Source organism: Eucalyptus grandis, chromosome 8 (assembly GCF_016545825.1).
Source record: "Eucalyptus grandis isolate ANBG69807.140 chromosome 8, ASM1654582v1, whole genome shotgun sequence".
Classification (NCBI taxonomy): domain Eukaryota; kingdom Viridiplantae; phylum Streptophyta; class Magnoliopsida; order Myrtales; family Myrtaceae; genus Eucalyptus; species Eucalyptus grandis.
This window is the reverse complement of record NC_052619.1, coordinates 37,353,812-37,369,920: the sequence shown is the minus strand read 5'-3', so window position 1 is coordinate 37,369,920 and position 16,109 is coordinate 37,353,812.

Below are 16,109 nucleotides of genomic sequence, written 5' to 3'. Positions count from 1 at the left end.
TTGATGTAACTAAGAATTCATGTGATGTTTTTAAGGATTTTTATTACAATCCTAAGGCTTATCCTAACCAATCCATAAATAAAAGAACAATCAATGTAATAAAATTTCAGGAATTAAACATCCAAGTATTAAAATGTTTAGAGTAAAATATGAGAAATATGACCCGATACTTGTTGAGCAAATAATAGACATGGCTTTGTTATTAAACCCCATGATAGAAACCCACATGAGTTTAGTTCATATTAAACTCAATTTTATAAAGAAACTAATTTTTCTATATCAAAACTAGAGAAAATCGAAGTTACTCCTCACTCCCTAAACTATATGTATATTAACTAAATGAAATTAAACCGACTCTGATATAAAATCTAAAAACCTAATCAAGGTCTATTTTTCCAACTATTTTTCCAATTTTTTATTTTTTGGATTATTATAATGTTTATTTCATTCAAAAATTTCCGAAAATGGGGACACAGACTGAGCATTTGGGCTCGGTCCAAAGAGGCCAAATTGGGCTTCATCTGAAGCAAGCCCACTTTGAAAACTCACGGAACCCATTCATCAAAATTGAATTACATCCAATCTCATCCGTATCAAATTCAGCCCAAACCCATTTAAACTAAACTAAGCCCATTTTATTGTCTCTATCTTTTTATATTACTCTCTTTCTATTTATTATACTACTACTATTGTTGTTGTCGTTGTTATATTATTCATAACCTTCCTAGAATGAGACTAAAGCCACGAATAATAATCATTCTAATCAGAAATTGATTTCTAGCGACAGATGACAGCAACGACAACGATCGGCGATTAGCAACTGGCAGACGATAAATGGCGACGGGTGACTAGGGGTGGCAAGCGACCGACAACAACAGAAAGTGGTTGATGTATCGTGGGGCGGCAGTGACAATGGATGGGCGGCTGGCTATTAGTAAGGATGAATAATGAGAAAAGTTTTTATTTTTCATTTTGATTTTATTTCTAATTTTTGTTCCAAACTCTATTTCAAAAATAAAAAAAAAATGAAATATTATATCAAACGAAATTCTGTTCTAGAAACAAATTTGGAACAAAAAATTGATTTTGGAACAGAAATAAAATTGTTATTACGCGCGTTTAAGAAATCAACATTTCAATCAAAAGTTCAGGGTACCAAAACATCAAAACCTGAGTTCAAATTCTTCAGGTACGTTCATCTCGCCTCCGCCGTCATTCCACGGATCAAGCCATCCATGACCAATTCCGATGAGGATTTTGGCCATAAAGTCGAGCATTGTTTCGGCTTGAACCCAAGCCAAGCGCGCGCCCTCAATGTACAACTAGTTTTCCTCTCCTCTGTTTTGTACAGATCGAGTGTTTTCAAAGACCATGCCTCTGCGAATCCACCAAAGGGAACAAGAGACTCAAAAACGAAGCTAGAGAGATGCACACATACAAGACTACAGAAAATAGAAGGGAGTAAAGATGTTGGACTTACTATATTGGCTGACGCCAAAGGCGACAAAGTATGAGGAAACGCAAGACAATGCCTCAATGGTGGAAGTGAACAGAACGGTCGTCTGTGCCGCTCATTCCAACAGGGTCTTGGAAGCGGTGAACTCTAGTGAGACTTTTAGTCACGAAGACTTTGTCGTCTTAACTTGAATACGAGCCGGACGTGTCCTACATTGATCACACTGGGACCAACGGTCTCGCTGCTTCAGCTCTCGATGGCTCTTGTCTCACGTCTTGGTTTGTTGTCGGAAGACAGGGCAGAACAGAGCAGAGCGAGATTGAGGCCATTTGGGACAAATTCGACCGTTTCAAGGGGCATCGCTGCGTGTATGAGCATTGCCGGGTAGGGGGTGCGGGGAGGAAGTATCGCTGTGGCGTCCACCCGATGAGAAGAACTCAGAGAGAGAGAGAGAGAGAGAGAGACTCCTTCAGTTCAGGCGGGAAACACAGGGGAGTCTCATCATCACGGTGAGAGATCGGATCGGATGAACGACGGCAATGGCGTCCCGTGAAGGGCTGAGCTCAAGCTCGGATGCATATGGAGGTCCCGTCCTTGGAGATGAAAGACTTGAGAATGAGCAGTTTCTTCTCTTCTTTTGGGCTTCATGTACAAAGTCTACTAAAGCTGAAATGGGCATATTCTATAGATGGGCCAGAGTTGTGTGAATTGGGTCATATGAATTGACTGACCACGCCTTTTTCTTTCCTTTTCTCTTCTTCTTTTTTTGGTATTGAATTTTCATTATCTAAATGCCGATTTGATATATCGTCTAAGATTCAAATGTCAACAAGAATCTAATAGATGATTTTAACTTTTTATACGAAGGTAATTTTAGAAAAATGAAAAATGAGATGACGATAAGTTTTCATGTAAATGTATTTAATGGGTCTAATCAATGTTGGAGTCTAAGTTTGCATTCAAATCAAATCTAAAATTATTGTATGGATACCAATGTGTTTACACAAAGTTCCAATGAAATCATTCTAGCTATTGTTTGCCAAAAATCGTCAACAGCATATCATGTAGGATGGTTGGAGATGACCAAATTGCCGCGTCAGCAATGTTCAATGACATTTTTTTTTCTGATATTTAATGTGAACTATGTAAATTAGAGTCTTCTGAACCAAAGCTTCATTGATCTTTTTTTTAGACATGTTTACATTCAGGTGGACTGATGCTTTCTACAAGTCCACTACAATCAATGAATGATACAATCATCTTATCGATAGTCCACAATTCATTCAGAAGGGTATAAAAATTAGTAGGGATTTTTCTCCCAATTTTGAAATCCAAGTGATTTATATCAAAGATCAATAGTCCATTTAAAAAGATCACATCAACATCAACACGTTTGAGAAATGACGGTGTTTTGGGGTTTCCACGTAAATGTCCAAAACAGCTCCATTATCACTATATGGAAAGCTTGCCCTTTCCAAATTTGCTTTGGTGCAATTAAGCTTATAATCACCATGACCAATCTAGAATCCTAGTTAAAATTAAGGACTTTCATCCACACAACATCAATAAAGACATTGAAAATTGAGGATTTATAAAACTTATTGGAAAGGCAATGATATCCTAGTTTGCAAGTACCTTAACTTTTGCTAATTATGCAATCTGCTCCAAGAACTTATTTTCAATTAAGTTTTTTTTTTGGTAGAAAGAAAGATTTCATTCATTTTTCAAAATAATACTTGAGATGTACATAAAAGGCTTTGAAGCCAAGCAAATCCCAAATAATTGTCGAACAAAGCAAATGCCAAAATGCAAACAAAATACAATCTGCAACTAGAAGCACTCTCATTTTTCATGAGCAAATCAGTCACCATAAATATTTTGTGGCCAACCATTAGATTCAATAATGAGCACAAGCCAAGATCCCCCACTTCATTTATAATGTTTTGCGTTGTGCGTCTAGGTTCAACATTCTCATTACTATCCCCATGTAGAGATGTCAACATTAATATGTTGAAAGACCACAGATTGATTAACTACCTAAACTTGTCAAAGTTTGGCTCAATGTGAGACTCCTGCAACATAACAACTTTGACTAATAGTAATTTTACATTTTCACTCAAAAAATTTAGGAATTAAAGAGGGCTGAATTTCGCTACCTTCCTTATTGGATATATATTTGTTCGACGAAATACTCAATTGGTTATTACATATAAGAGCCAATTCCATAATAATAATAAAAAACACGAACTTTAGGTATTGTCCCAATGTGGCCCTGAACTTTATTTTGTCTAAAGAAAAGCATCAACTTTCACTTGTATTCTAAATCTAGCCCTCATCAACCCCCCTTCCACAATCACCATTAGTCATCCAACGTGACATTTCCACATCAGCAATAATAGTCAACACAGCATGCTGGTGTGGATATCAAGGCAAAACTACACCTAGACTTTCTCTTCTTCATCTCTAACGCATAATTTATGAGATTGGGGAGAGTTCTATCTAGGGTTTCCTTTCTTTAGTGAATTCGTGCGTGAGAGTCTTCAATCCGTTGGGAGATCTCACATGCTGGCTTACTCGCTCATTCTCTCACATAGAGATGCTCACTCTTGCACATACCACACTCGATTCTTCAAAGATGTCATTTCCATTGGAAATTTTAGGTTCGAAGGATCTGTGCTTACTTAAGGGCTGAAGCAAATAGAGCGTTGAAGACATTTAACTAAAGATCATCTCGTGCTCGCTCATTCTCCCACATGAAGACGCTAACTCTCACACACTCGCGTTTGATCACTCAAGATGTCATTTCCGTCGGAAATTTTGGGCTTGAAGAATCTGTGCTTGCTTAAGTGTCAAAGTGGATAGAGCATTGAAGGCATTGAATTAAATGTCTTCTTATTCTTCTTCTTCCTTTGTTATTGGACATATTAAATTACGGTCACCATGTGCTTGATGGTTTGTCTACAAGTGATCTACCTCATAGAAATTGAAGTTAGTTGACATTTTTTGGGCTTAACGAACTTGTGACATTACTAAGTCTCTAGAATCTTTTGGCCTAGAATGAATTTGGTCATGGCTATTGGTGGATATGTCCTGACTTGGAGTCTTGGACTTTGTTGATACTTTTATGCTTGCAAATGATTCTATTTTCTTCTCTCCACCTTTTTCCTTCTGTAAGGTGAGGGTTTGATTGCCTCACCAGTAACTTTGGGCCACATTTTTTCACCATTCATGACTGAGAAGGGAAATTGATAACATTTCTCATAAGTGTCTTTTTTTAAGCAATTATCAACATAATCATTGATGTCTAACTTTATATAAGCAATGCAATATATGGCATGTCTACATGGTATTCCAAAGATATCCCATTCACTACAAGCATAGGTCTTTCTAGCCAAGTCAACCACAAATCAATGGCCATGCCTTTCAACCTCAAAATTATTCTCCAAAGATGCTTTAATAAAACAATACCTAAACTACAGTTTAGTTTTCTCCAACTTCATTCTAATTCTTGGGCAAATTGGGTTTGTTCGATCAACCATTTGTTGGAGAAATCTTTCCAGAATATTTTGAAGCTAACAAAACATTTCTATTAGTCTAAGTCTGGATATCGATAGTTAAAGTCTCAAGAATTTATAGTCTCAAGACTTTGTTATCTCAAGACTCAAGACTCAAGACTCAAAATTATTCTCACCGACAGTCTTTCTAATCCGGTGTTGAAGGAAATCCAAAGTCGAGGTTTATGGTTGAGGATTTGATTCTATCCTCGGAATAGATTCTTTGGTTGGATAATCATTTCGGATTCTTTAATTCTTATCTAAGATCAATTGAAGATCCGATGGTCGACGAAATAATCTTGGATTATTCTATTCTTGAAACCGAGATCCCGATTGTATGGGCGAACAGGATTGATGGGCTATCATCGATTCCTTAAATAGCTCGGATGATCTTCTTGATTGATTCCGTCCAACGGGTAGATTGGAGGAATTCCTTTGGTAAGTGTCAACGGCTATGATGGCATGAAGGAGTATAAAAGGAAGATGTTCTAGTTGTTTTAAGTGTGTGATCGATAGAAAAATTCCAGAGTCTCGAAGATCCTTGATTGTTAGTCAAGGCGAGCGAAATTGTACACGAGAGAGTGTTTATACTTGGTAACGCCTTGAGCGAGTGTGGTAGATCATCTACACCTAGAAATCAAGGAAGATCAACACGTAACAACTCTTTGATCATAGTGGAATCCAGCCAATCGGCTGTCAGTGCAGAAGAGTGGACGTAGGCTTGAATCAAGCCGAACCACTATAAACTAAGTGTTCAATTCTCTCTTTCCCTTACTCAGTCTTGCGATTGAATCTTTAACTGTTTAAATATCGTGCAAGCTTCGAGAAATTTTTTTATATACCTATTCACCCCCCTCTAGGTACTCGTACTAGCTATTTCAATTGGTATCAGAGCCCGTGTTCTTACTTTGTTTGAAGTGTTTTACTTCAGAGTAAAAGATCCATGGCTAGTATGCTAGCACCGGGGCTGATGGAGGGGCAAAGCAATACCAGACCTCCCTACTTCGATGGAAAGGATTACAACATCTGGAAGAACAAGATGAAAGCTTTCCTACGATCAAAGGATCCTCGGAATGGGACGTAGTGGAAAAAGGAATCACTCCTGCTGCTGCATCAATCACTGAAAGAGGAAAAGAAACCGTTGAAACCAGCGGAATGTCTCAAGAAGAAATAAACAAGAGACAAGCACTCGATGCTAAAGCAATTTATTCTTTATATTGTGCTTTGTCACCAACTGAATATAACAGAATATCTTCTTGTGTCACAGCAAAAGAAGTCCGGGACAGGTTACATATCACTTATGAAGGGACGGATCGAGTGAAGGAGACCAGAATTAACATTCTTCTTGGTCAATATGAATCCTTCAAAATGAAACCAGGAGAATCTATAACCGACATGTTTAGTCGTTTTGAGATATTGTCAATGGTCTTGAGAACCAAGGACAAAAATTTCTGATCCCATGAAGGTGAACAAGCTTCTACGTGGACTCTCCAAGGATTGGAATCATATAAAGACTTCAATAAAGAGACGCAAAGAATCATGCCATTATCGTAGACGGGCGATTGGAACTCTTGATCTTACGAAGTGGAACGAATTAATGAAGACGAAGATCCAAGAGGTAAGAAATCTATTGCACTAAAATCAAATGATGATTCGATGATGCAGATTCGAAGATGATATGGATGATGAGGAGCTCGCCCTCATGATAAGAAGATTCAGAAAACTGAATAGAAAAGGCAGAAGGTTCATCCCAAAGAAACAAAGTTCTCAGAGACAGCAGACCAAGTCTGTTGATGATGAGGAACCAAACAAAGAAGTAGTTTGCTTCGAATGTAAAAAGAAGGGACACATCGGACCCAACCTGTCCTCTTACGAAAAGAAAAGAGGAAAAGCTGAGAAATTTCGAAAAGCTCTTAAAGCCGAAACCTGGAGCGTCTGAGTGTGAAGAGAGTGATGAGGAATATGCCAACCCGTGTCTAATGGCGCAATCGGACTCGGACTGGATCGGACTCGGAAAGTGAATTTGAGGTAAGTGATTATAAAATCCCTGTCAAAGTCTCTAAATATATTGATGAGTTATGTTTTAGTCTTAAGACTTCTCTTAAAAGGATTTCCGAACTTAAAAAGGAAAACTCAGTTTTAAAACAAAAGGAAAACATTTTAGAAGAAAAGGTAAAAAATTTAGACTTGAATGTTTCTACTCTTAAAGAAAGTAAAGACAATCTTTCAAAAGAAAATGCTTTCTTAAAAACTGATTTATCAAATATTTCAAAGAAATTTTCAATAGGGTCCGAAAAACTTGAAAAAGTCCTTTCAATCCAAAGACCTTACTTTAATAAGTCGGGTCTAGGTATGACAGCTGAAACAATCCCTTTGATTGATTTTCCGAAAGTAAAAGAAAGAATTAAGAAAAGACCATCGAGAGAGGCTTATAAAAATCATTTCAAAAGAGTTTTTGTAAAGCCTCGTAGGTCGAAATGCTTTAAGGTGTTCTAAGTGTAAGCAATCGGGATCATTTTGAAAAAGAGTGTCCTATGGTTTGGAAGCTTGTTAAGAGAGTATGGCCTAATAATGCTCATCCTACTAACACGAAAGGACCCAAGAAAATTTGGGTACCAAAGAAAGCTTGAGACTCTTTTTTGAATGCGGGTCTCTGTCAAAAGAAGGTAAAGTGGTATCTTGACAGCGGATGCTCAAGACACATGACAGGAGACTCAAAATGTTTCATAAAGCTTATTAAAGTAAATGGTGGAAAAGTTTCATTCGGAGGAAATAGCAAAGGAAGTATTGTGGGATTCGGGAATTGCGAAAATTGGAAATCTCACAATAAGCAATGTCTCTCTAGTGGAAGGACTCAACTACAATCTACTCAGCATTAGCCAATTGTGTGATACTGGTTACAAGATCTTCTTTCAAGAAGGCATATGTTCTGGAATTAGCAAAGATTCGACTCAGTCTTTCATGGGTCGAAGGCATGGAAACATCTACCTCCTTGATGTAAAGCCAAATGAAGAACAATGCTTAATCTCAATTCAAGATGAAGCAATTCTATGGCACGAAAACTTGGCCATATCAACAAGAAGCAATTAGCCAAAATCTCTTCAAAACAGCTTGTTCGAGGTCTACCTAAACTGCCATACCAAAAGTCTGACTTATGCACTCCATGCATTCTGGGAAAGCAGAACCCAGAGCATTGGAGGTAAGAAATATTGTCTAGTAATTGTAGATGATTACTCTCGTTTTACCTGGGTATATTTTCTTGCAAATAAATTAGAAACCTTTTCGTACTTTGAAAAGTTTGCTAAAAGGGTTCAAAATGAAAAAGGATGTGCTATTTCTAGTATAAGAACAGATCATGGAAGTGAATTTGAAAATCAAGATTTTACGAGATTACGTGATAAATCTGGTGTTAATCACATGTTTTCCTCTCCGTATACTCCGAGCAAAATGGAGTTGTGGAAAGAAAGAATAGATCTCTTCAAGAAATGGCTAGAACACTTTTAATTGAAAGTAAAATTTCTTCACGATTTTGGGCTGAAGCTGTTTCAACTGCTTGCTATATTATAAATAGAGTCTTTCTAAGACCTATTCTTGACAAAACCCCCTATGAATTGTTCAAAGGTAAGAAGCCTATTGTTTCATACTTTCATGTGTTCGGTTGCAAATGCTTTATTTTGAAAAATGCAAATGATCGAGTTGGTAAGTTTGAAGAAAGATCGAGATGAAGGCATCTTCCTTGGATATTCTACATCAAGCAAAGCCTACGAGTCTACAACAAAAAAGCCAGTCTGTGGAAGAATCAATGAATGTCAAATTCCAAGACTCGGTGCAAGATGAATCCGGCCGGACTCGGCACGAAGAGACTGAATCCGCTCTAGATCTTCAAATGTCTACATCTCAAGAAGCATCTCGGATTCGGGAAGTCCATCATCAAGACGCTCATGGAGAATCAAATAAAGAAAGAGATCATCAACTCGGTAACCGGAAGCACAAATCCAATCATCCCAAAGATCTTATTATTGGCGAACTTAATGAAGGAATCCGCACCAGATCAAAAAGGCATGAAGAATCTAGTGTTGTGGCTCTCATCTCCGAAATTGAACCAAAAAGCATAGAAGAAGCTTTATCGATGAAAGCTGGATCGAAGCTATGCAAGAAGAGCTTAGACAGTTCAAAATCAATGATGTCTGGGAATTGACATCTAAACCAAAAGGTAAAACTGTTATTGGAACCAAATGGGTATTTAGGAACAAAATGAACGAAAAAGGAAAAGTCGTACGAAACAAAGCAAGACTCGTGGCCAAAGGGTATACGCAAGAAGAAGGAATAGACTATGACGAGACTTACGCACCCATTGCAAGGTTAGAAGCTATTCGTCTATTACTTGCGTTTACTTGTTACAAAAATTTCAGGTTATTCCAAATGGACGTCAAAAGTGCTTTCCTAAATGGATTTATCCATGAGGAAGTTTATGTGGAACAACCGCCGGATTTGAAGACCCAAAGAAGCGGACTCGGTCTTGGGATCGAAAAGGCTCTGTATGGTCTAAAGCAAGCACCTCGAGCTTGGTACGACAGACTAAGTAAGTTTTTATTACAAAATGGTTTTGTCAAAGGTAAAGTAGATACTACTTTGTTTATCAAAAAGGAAAACAAAAACTTTTTACTTGTTCAAATATATGTTGATGACATTATTTTTGGATCCTCTAATGAAAGTCTTTGCAAGAAATTTTCTAAGTCTATGCGGGATGAATTTGAAATGAGTATGATGGGAGAGTTAACATTCTTTCTTGGACTCCAAGTGAAACAAATGAAGGAAGGAACTTTCATCCATCAAGAAAAATATGCGAATGATCTTGTCAAAAGGTTTGGATTGGAAAAATGCAAAAAGATCGACATACCAATGTCATGTTCTCAGAAGATAGACAAGGATGAAGAAGGGAAGAAAGTAGATCAAAAGCTGTACAGGAGCATGATCGGTTCACTTCTTTATCTTACTGCTTCTAGACCTGATATTTTGTTTAGTGTTTGTATCTCGTGCTAGGTTTCAATCGGATCCTAGAGAATCACATCTCATTGCCGTGAAACGAATTATCAAATACGTTGCTTCATCTTCAAGCATCGGTCTTTGGTATCCAAAGAGGGGAGACTTTAATCTTCTAGGATACTCGGATGCGGATCTGGCCGGTTGCGAGTCGATAGAAAGAGCACTTCCGGAACTTGTCAACTACTTGGAAACAGAACGGTGTCTTGGTTTTCGAGGAAGCAAAGCACCGTAGCTCTTTCAACGACGAAAGCGAGTATGTAGCTCTTGGAAGCTGCTGTTCGCAAATTCTATGGATAAAACAACAGCTACAAGACTTTGGCATTGAAGACTCATGCACGAAATCAGATGTGACAACACCGGTGCGATAAATCTCACCAAAAATCCAATCCTTCATTCAAGAGCAAAGCATATTGAGATTCGACATCACTTTATTAGAGATCATATTCAAAATGGAGAAATCTCGATTCAATTTGTTGATTCAAAAAGTCAACTAGCGGACATATTCACAAAGCCTTTGGAGAAGAATCAGTTTGACTTTATCCGCTCAAGACTCAACATTTTGAAGCTTGAAGAAGTTAAAGTCTAGAGACTCACCAACTCTAAGACTCTGATCTCTTAGACTCTAAGTCCTGAGACTCAGACATTCATGGCTAAAGACTGTAAGTTGTATTTCATCTAAAAGGTACTAATTGTCATTTAGTTATAATTAACTCGAAAAGGTACGATCTTTTTGGCAGTTATCGATTTTGAAAAGAAGTAATCGTTCACTTTCCTTGCACCGATTGAACTTCCTTTTTCAAAAACTGAGTTATATATATACAGTTTTTTTCCTTTCCCCAATTTTCAAAACCCTAAAAGCACTCTCCTCTCGATCTTTTGTTTCTACTCTTTGTTCATCGTCGAGAAAGTGGTCATTTTCTTGGGAAAGCAAGTGAAGGAATCCTCCAATAGACAAAGAAAGATGTCGTCTTCGAGGAAATCATCAAGAATCGCAAACAGGGGGACCACAAAGAATGAAGAAGGGACCGACACATTTCGATCTCACCGAGGAAGAAGACTTACCAAGTCGGCGACGAGTCCGATTCGCTCTCCTCCACGTCATTCAGCATCTCCCGCCCCACAAAGTGCAAGTCATAAACTGGAAGAAGAGATAATCGAGGATGCCGACCCAGTAAGAGTTCAAAAGCCCTCCTTTTTGTATAATCTTTATCGTGCATTGAAAAGCACAGTACTCCATTGAACTATATAGATGACTTCCTTAAGGACAAAAATTATGGGAATGAGTATCTTTTCTGAAGAAAATGGAGGAATGGGGAATTGCCCCGAAAGGAAAAGCAGAGGAAGCACTTGCGAACATTCCAAGAGATCCTCGTATGCCGGACAAAATCGATTGACGGGAACGATGATGACAAAATGTTCCTTGAATTTAAACCTAAAATGGGTGTGGCGGCAAAGGTGAAAGGAAATCGGATGGATTTGTTTAAATCCAAGGATCGGGAAAAAGTGTATTACGGTCTGTTGAAAAGAGGGGTAATCAACCCTAGAAGTGTCGATTTTGACTTCGGATTCCATCAACTTGAACCTAAGAGAGAAGTTGAATTTGCTTCAACTTGAGACTTTCGCTCGACTCTGAGACGGGTATGATCATCGACCGCTTATTTCTACTCAAATCTTAGCTTTTGGATGCGAATAGAATTTCATTCAGTGTTCGAGACAAAGTCTATGTGGTAGATGTGAATATGTTGGCGGACATAGTTGGAGTTGAACGGGGACGCTATCTCCCAATCAAAGTCTCACCGCTCGAACTACTACGGATCTTGTCAAAGATAGGGATGTAGATAAGAAAATTATCTATTCCAGGATGAATGCCATCAACATTGTGCTTCACAAGATTGTGATCAATTGTCTCAAACCTAAGTCTACTTCAAAGACTTCTGTGTCTCTTTCTGAAGCAAAGTTGATGTATGCGATCAACTCAGGACGGAAGTTTTCTCTCCCGCACACTATTCTTTCCATATGTACGGAGCGGTGTCAAAAGACAAAGGACAATTGCCTTATCCTGGTCGGTGACCAAGATCTTCAGACATCTGAATATTGAACTGCCACATACTTTTGTGTTCGAACGTGTGATAAGATGGTGGTAGGGCTGAAAATGTTAATGAAGATGCGTCCGCAAGAACTCTCTAAGGCAATGGAGAAATTCAAAGTGAAATCTCCAGTCCAGTCTGCTTCAAAAGGGAAAGGAAAGAAGGCCATTGGTGCTTCTTCGAAAAAGAGGAAAAGAACTCTTATCTTGGAGGATGAGGATGAAGATGATGAAGATCCCACTATTCCAGCACTGACAAGAACAAGACGTTCTGTGTCTTATCCGACAGAACTTCAGCGGAAGCGAGAGAAGAAGAAGAACAGAGAGAAGGAGAAAGAAGTTGAGGAAGAAGGAGAAGAAGAAAAAGAACAGTCTGCTGATAAAACTGGAGAGAAGGAAATCAAGAGCATGATCATCACTCTTCCCCTTTCGATGTCCTAGAGACAGGGGAGTTAGCTAGCAAGAGAGGTCTCCACCTCATGCTGCTGAAGATCTAAGACAATCTCCGAAGACCCAGGAAAAGTTCGGGTCTCTCAATTGCTCGAAGAAGATGATACGACGATTCCAAATCTGCCGGACCGTTCGTAAGCGCCATCGTACGCACACACACCATCCGAGAAAGCCAATGCCGGTACGGACGGATGATTCCGTAGATCTTCGTAGTATCATGAATATTCTCCTGGAAATGCGTAACCAAATATATATTCGGATTTGTGAAATCCAAGCTTTGAAGCATCTTTGGACAAGCATCTTCAGTCTCTCTGGAAGATAAATACAAAGACCTCGCTCTGCAACTTCAAGCCAATGCGAAGAGAGAAGAGGTAGCTCATCTGCGAGAAGATCTGAAGAAGCTCGAAGGAGTAGTCCAGTCCATTGGGGATTTCCAGATCGTGCGCATTCCCAAGCGAGACATGACTCCTTTCTCACCCTCTTTTTAATGATGACAAAAAGGGGGAGAACCAATTTGAACAAACATTATTTTAAAACTTTATTTGAAGTGACTTTTGTGTTTATGTTTATTTTTGAGTATGACTTGAGAACTTGAACTTGAGTGTTAGACTGAATTGGTTGTGGATTTTGATGCTTATTTGGTTGCATTTATATCAAGTATTGTTACATGGTATTACTCATGAAAGACTAACCAATTTGCTGTGGATGCAGAGTCTAGTTGTTTATTAATCTTTATGAGTTAGCCATATTGCTTGAGAAATGTTTTTGCAGGTCAAAGTTGTTCAAATCTTCAAGAAAGTTTTGTCACCATCAAAAAGGGGAGATTGTTGGAGAAATCTTTCCGAATATTTTGAAGTGACAAAACATTTCTATCGATCTAAGTCTGATATCGATAGTTAAAGTCTCAAGAATTTATAGTCTCAAGACTTTGTTATCTCAAGACTCAAGACTCAAGACTCAAGACTCAAAATTATTCTCACTGACAGTCTTTCTAATCCAGTGTTGAAGGAAATCCAAAGTCGAGGTTTATGGTTGAGGATTTGATTTTATCCTCTGGAATAGATTCTTTGGTTGGATAATCATTTCGGATTCTTTAATTCTTATCTAAGATCAATTGAAGATCCGATGGTCGACGAAATAATCTTGGATTATTCTATTCTTGAAACCGAGATCCCGATTGTATGGGCGAACAGATTGATGGGCTATCATCGATTCCTTAAATAGCTCGGATGATCTTCTTGATTGATTCCGTCCAACGGGTAGATTGGAGGAATTCCTTTGGTAAGTGTCAACGGCTATGATGGCATGAAGGAGTATAAAGGAAGATGTTCTAGTTGTTTTAAGTGTGTGATCGATAGAAAAATTCCAGTCCGAAGATCCTTGATTGTTAGTCAAGGCGAGCGAAATTGTACACAGAGAGTGTTTATACTTGGTAACGCCTTGAGCGAGTGTGGTAGATCATCTACACCTAGAAATCAAGGAAGATCAACACTTTGTAACAACTCTTTGATCATAGTGGAATCCAGCCAATCGGCTGTCGGTGCAAAAAGAGTGGACGTAGGCTTGAATCAAGCCGAACCACTATAAACTAAGTGTTCAATTCTCTCTTTCCCTTACTCAGTCTTGCGATTGAATTTTTAATTGTTGCAAATTCTCTAATTGTTTAAATATCGTGCAAGCTTCGAGAAATTTTTTTTATATACCTATTCACCCCCCCTCTAGGTACTCGTACTAGCTATTTCACCATTAACTAGCTTCACTCTGTCATCCTCTCTATCGACATAGCTCGTATTTCTTCAAGCATCTCAAGATTGGCTTTTGCTCTAGGTATGCAAATGTATTCATCAAAGGTCTCACATAAGTTTTTTTCAACCTATGTCAATGAAAGCCCTATAGAAGTGCTTAGGGCCTTGTCTCATGAGGTTTTCATAACCTTTAGGGCATTCCATCTACAAATCTAATCATTGTCAAGTCAAAATCAGCTTCAAAAGTACACATCATAGCCCTCTAGAAGAAATTCTTCAAAGCATCCCCTCGATGTAGTTATTTTCCAATTAGCATTTATATGTCTTGCATAGTTTCGATGTTCTACATGTGGAGATAGCCATCAAACTGCATTCATTAATCCTTGCAACCAAAATCAACCAATGAAAAACAAATACGTTACAACAATGATTGTACCAGTGTAGTGTAATAGCAATAAAGAAAAAATGTGAGATATTACCTTTGCTAATCACTGATAAAAGTCCAACATTCGCCCGTGCCCACACTCAAGTCAATAAATAACCAAGTGAGAAACCAAGTCTACAATGCCTTAGACTCAACTTCCACAATTGCCAAAGTTATTGGAAATATTTAATTATTTCCAATCTCGTCCAATAGCACATGATAACATACCTTTCAATCTAGTCTTAAGAAAGCACCTATTCAAGCTTAGTACACACATCCTGCTAAAATCTCCCTTTTCAACTAATCAAAGCCCACATAAAACCTTTCAAATACTTTGGTTGCTGGGTTGAGCTCCATCACGAATGTTCCATTCTTGTTCTCTCTTGAGCTCCTCCCAATAAAATCTTAGCATATCATATTACTTCCTTATAAGCCCCTTATACAAATAAGGGCTATCCATATGGCTTTATAGCATTTTTTTTTTTTTTTTTTTTTTTTTAGGATCAAGGCGAACTTTTCTCTTGCATCTGTTTGCATTTCAGTAGCTGAATAAGTGAGTCTAACTCTAATCTTAGTCATGTACTCACGAGCAAGCCGTGTAGAAGTGTCTTGCCTATTTGTAAGGTTTATATTGTAGCTATGTGGATTTCCAACTCTCTTTATTACAAAAAGTTTTCTCATCTTGAACCCAATTGCCATACAACCTCCAACCACAACCACTCGCACACTTTGCTTCCATTCTTTTCTTTTTATTCATTTGCCACAAAATGTCAAATCCATTAGTTATTGCATTTGTTTGCATAGCAATCTTGAGTTGTTCATACGAATCAAATCTCATGGCTAGACTAAATATATTTGCATTATTGTCACACATAGGATCATACTTATTAACCATTCATTCAGTTGTACCACTAATTTCTTCAAAATTATCAATATCAGGACCACTTAGAGGCTCATCATCCAATATTTCATCTTCATCATCATCTCTACCATTGTGTGGAACAACACCAACCTCTCCTTCATTCTTATATCAATGGAACCTTTAGGTAAGTCTCCACCATCATCTACCTCCTATTGTTGCCTCCCTAAATTCTTTCCTCATCTCCCTTGTCTTGATCTCTTCATCATTAGGTATATTTATTTCATTATCATACAAGTCTAATGAATCATTGTCGCTATCACTTTCAATTGTGAAAAAACACACACAAAGTCATACACTGGAAACTAAAAACAATATTGAAACGTAAAGGGTGAACAATTGAATGAACTCACCATTGCTTCTTATTCAACCTGCAACACTTCAATTTTCCACGAGCAAAACAACAATCGACGTAGAACCCTAACTGGC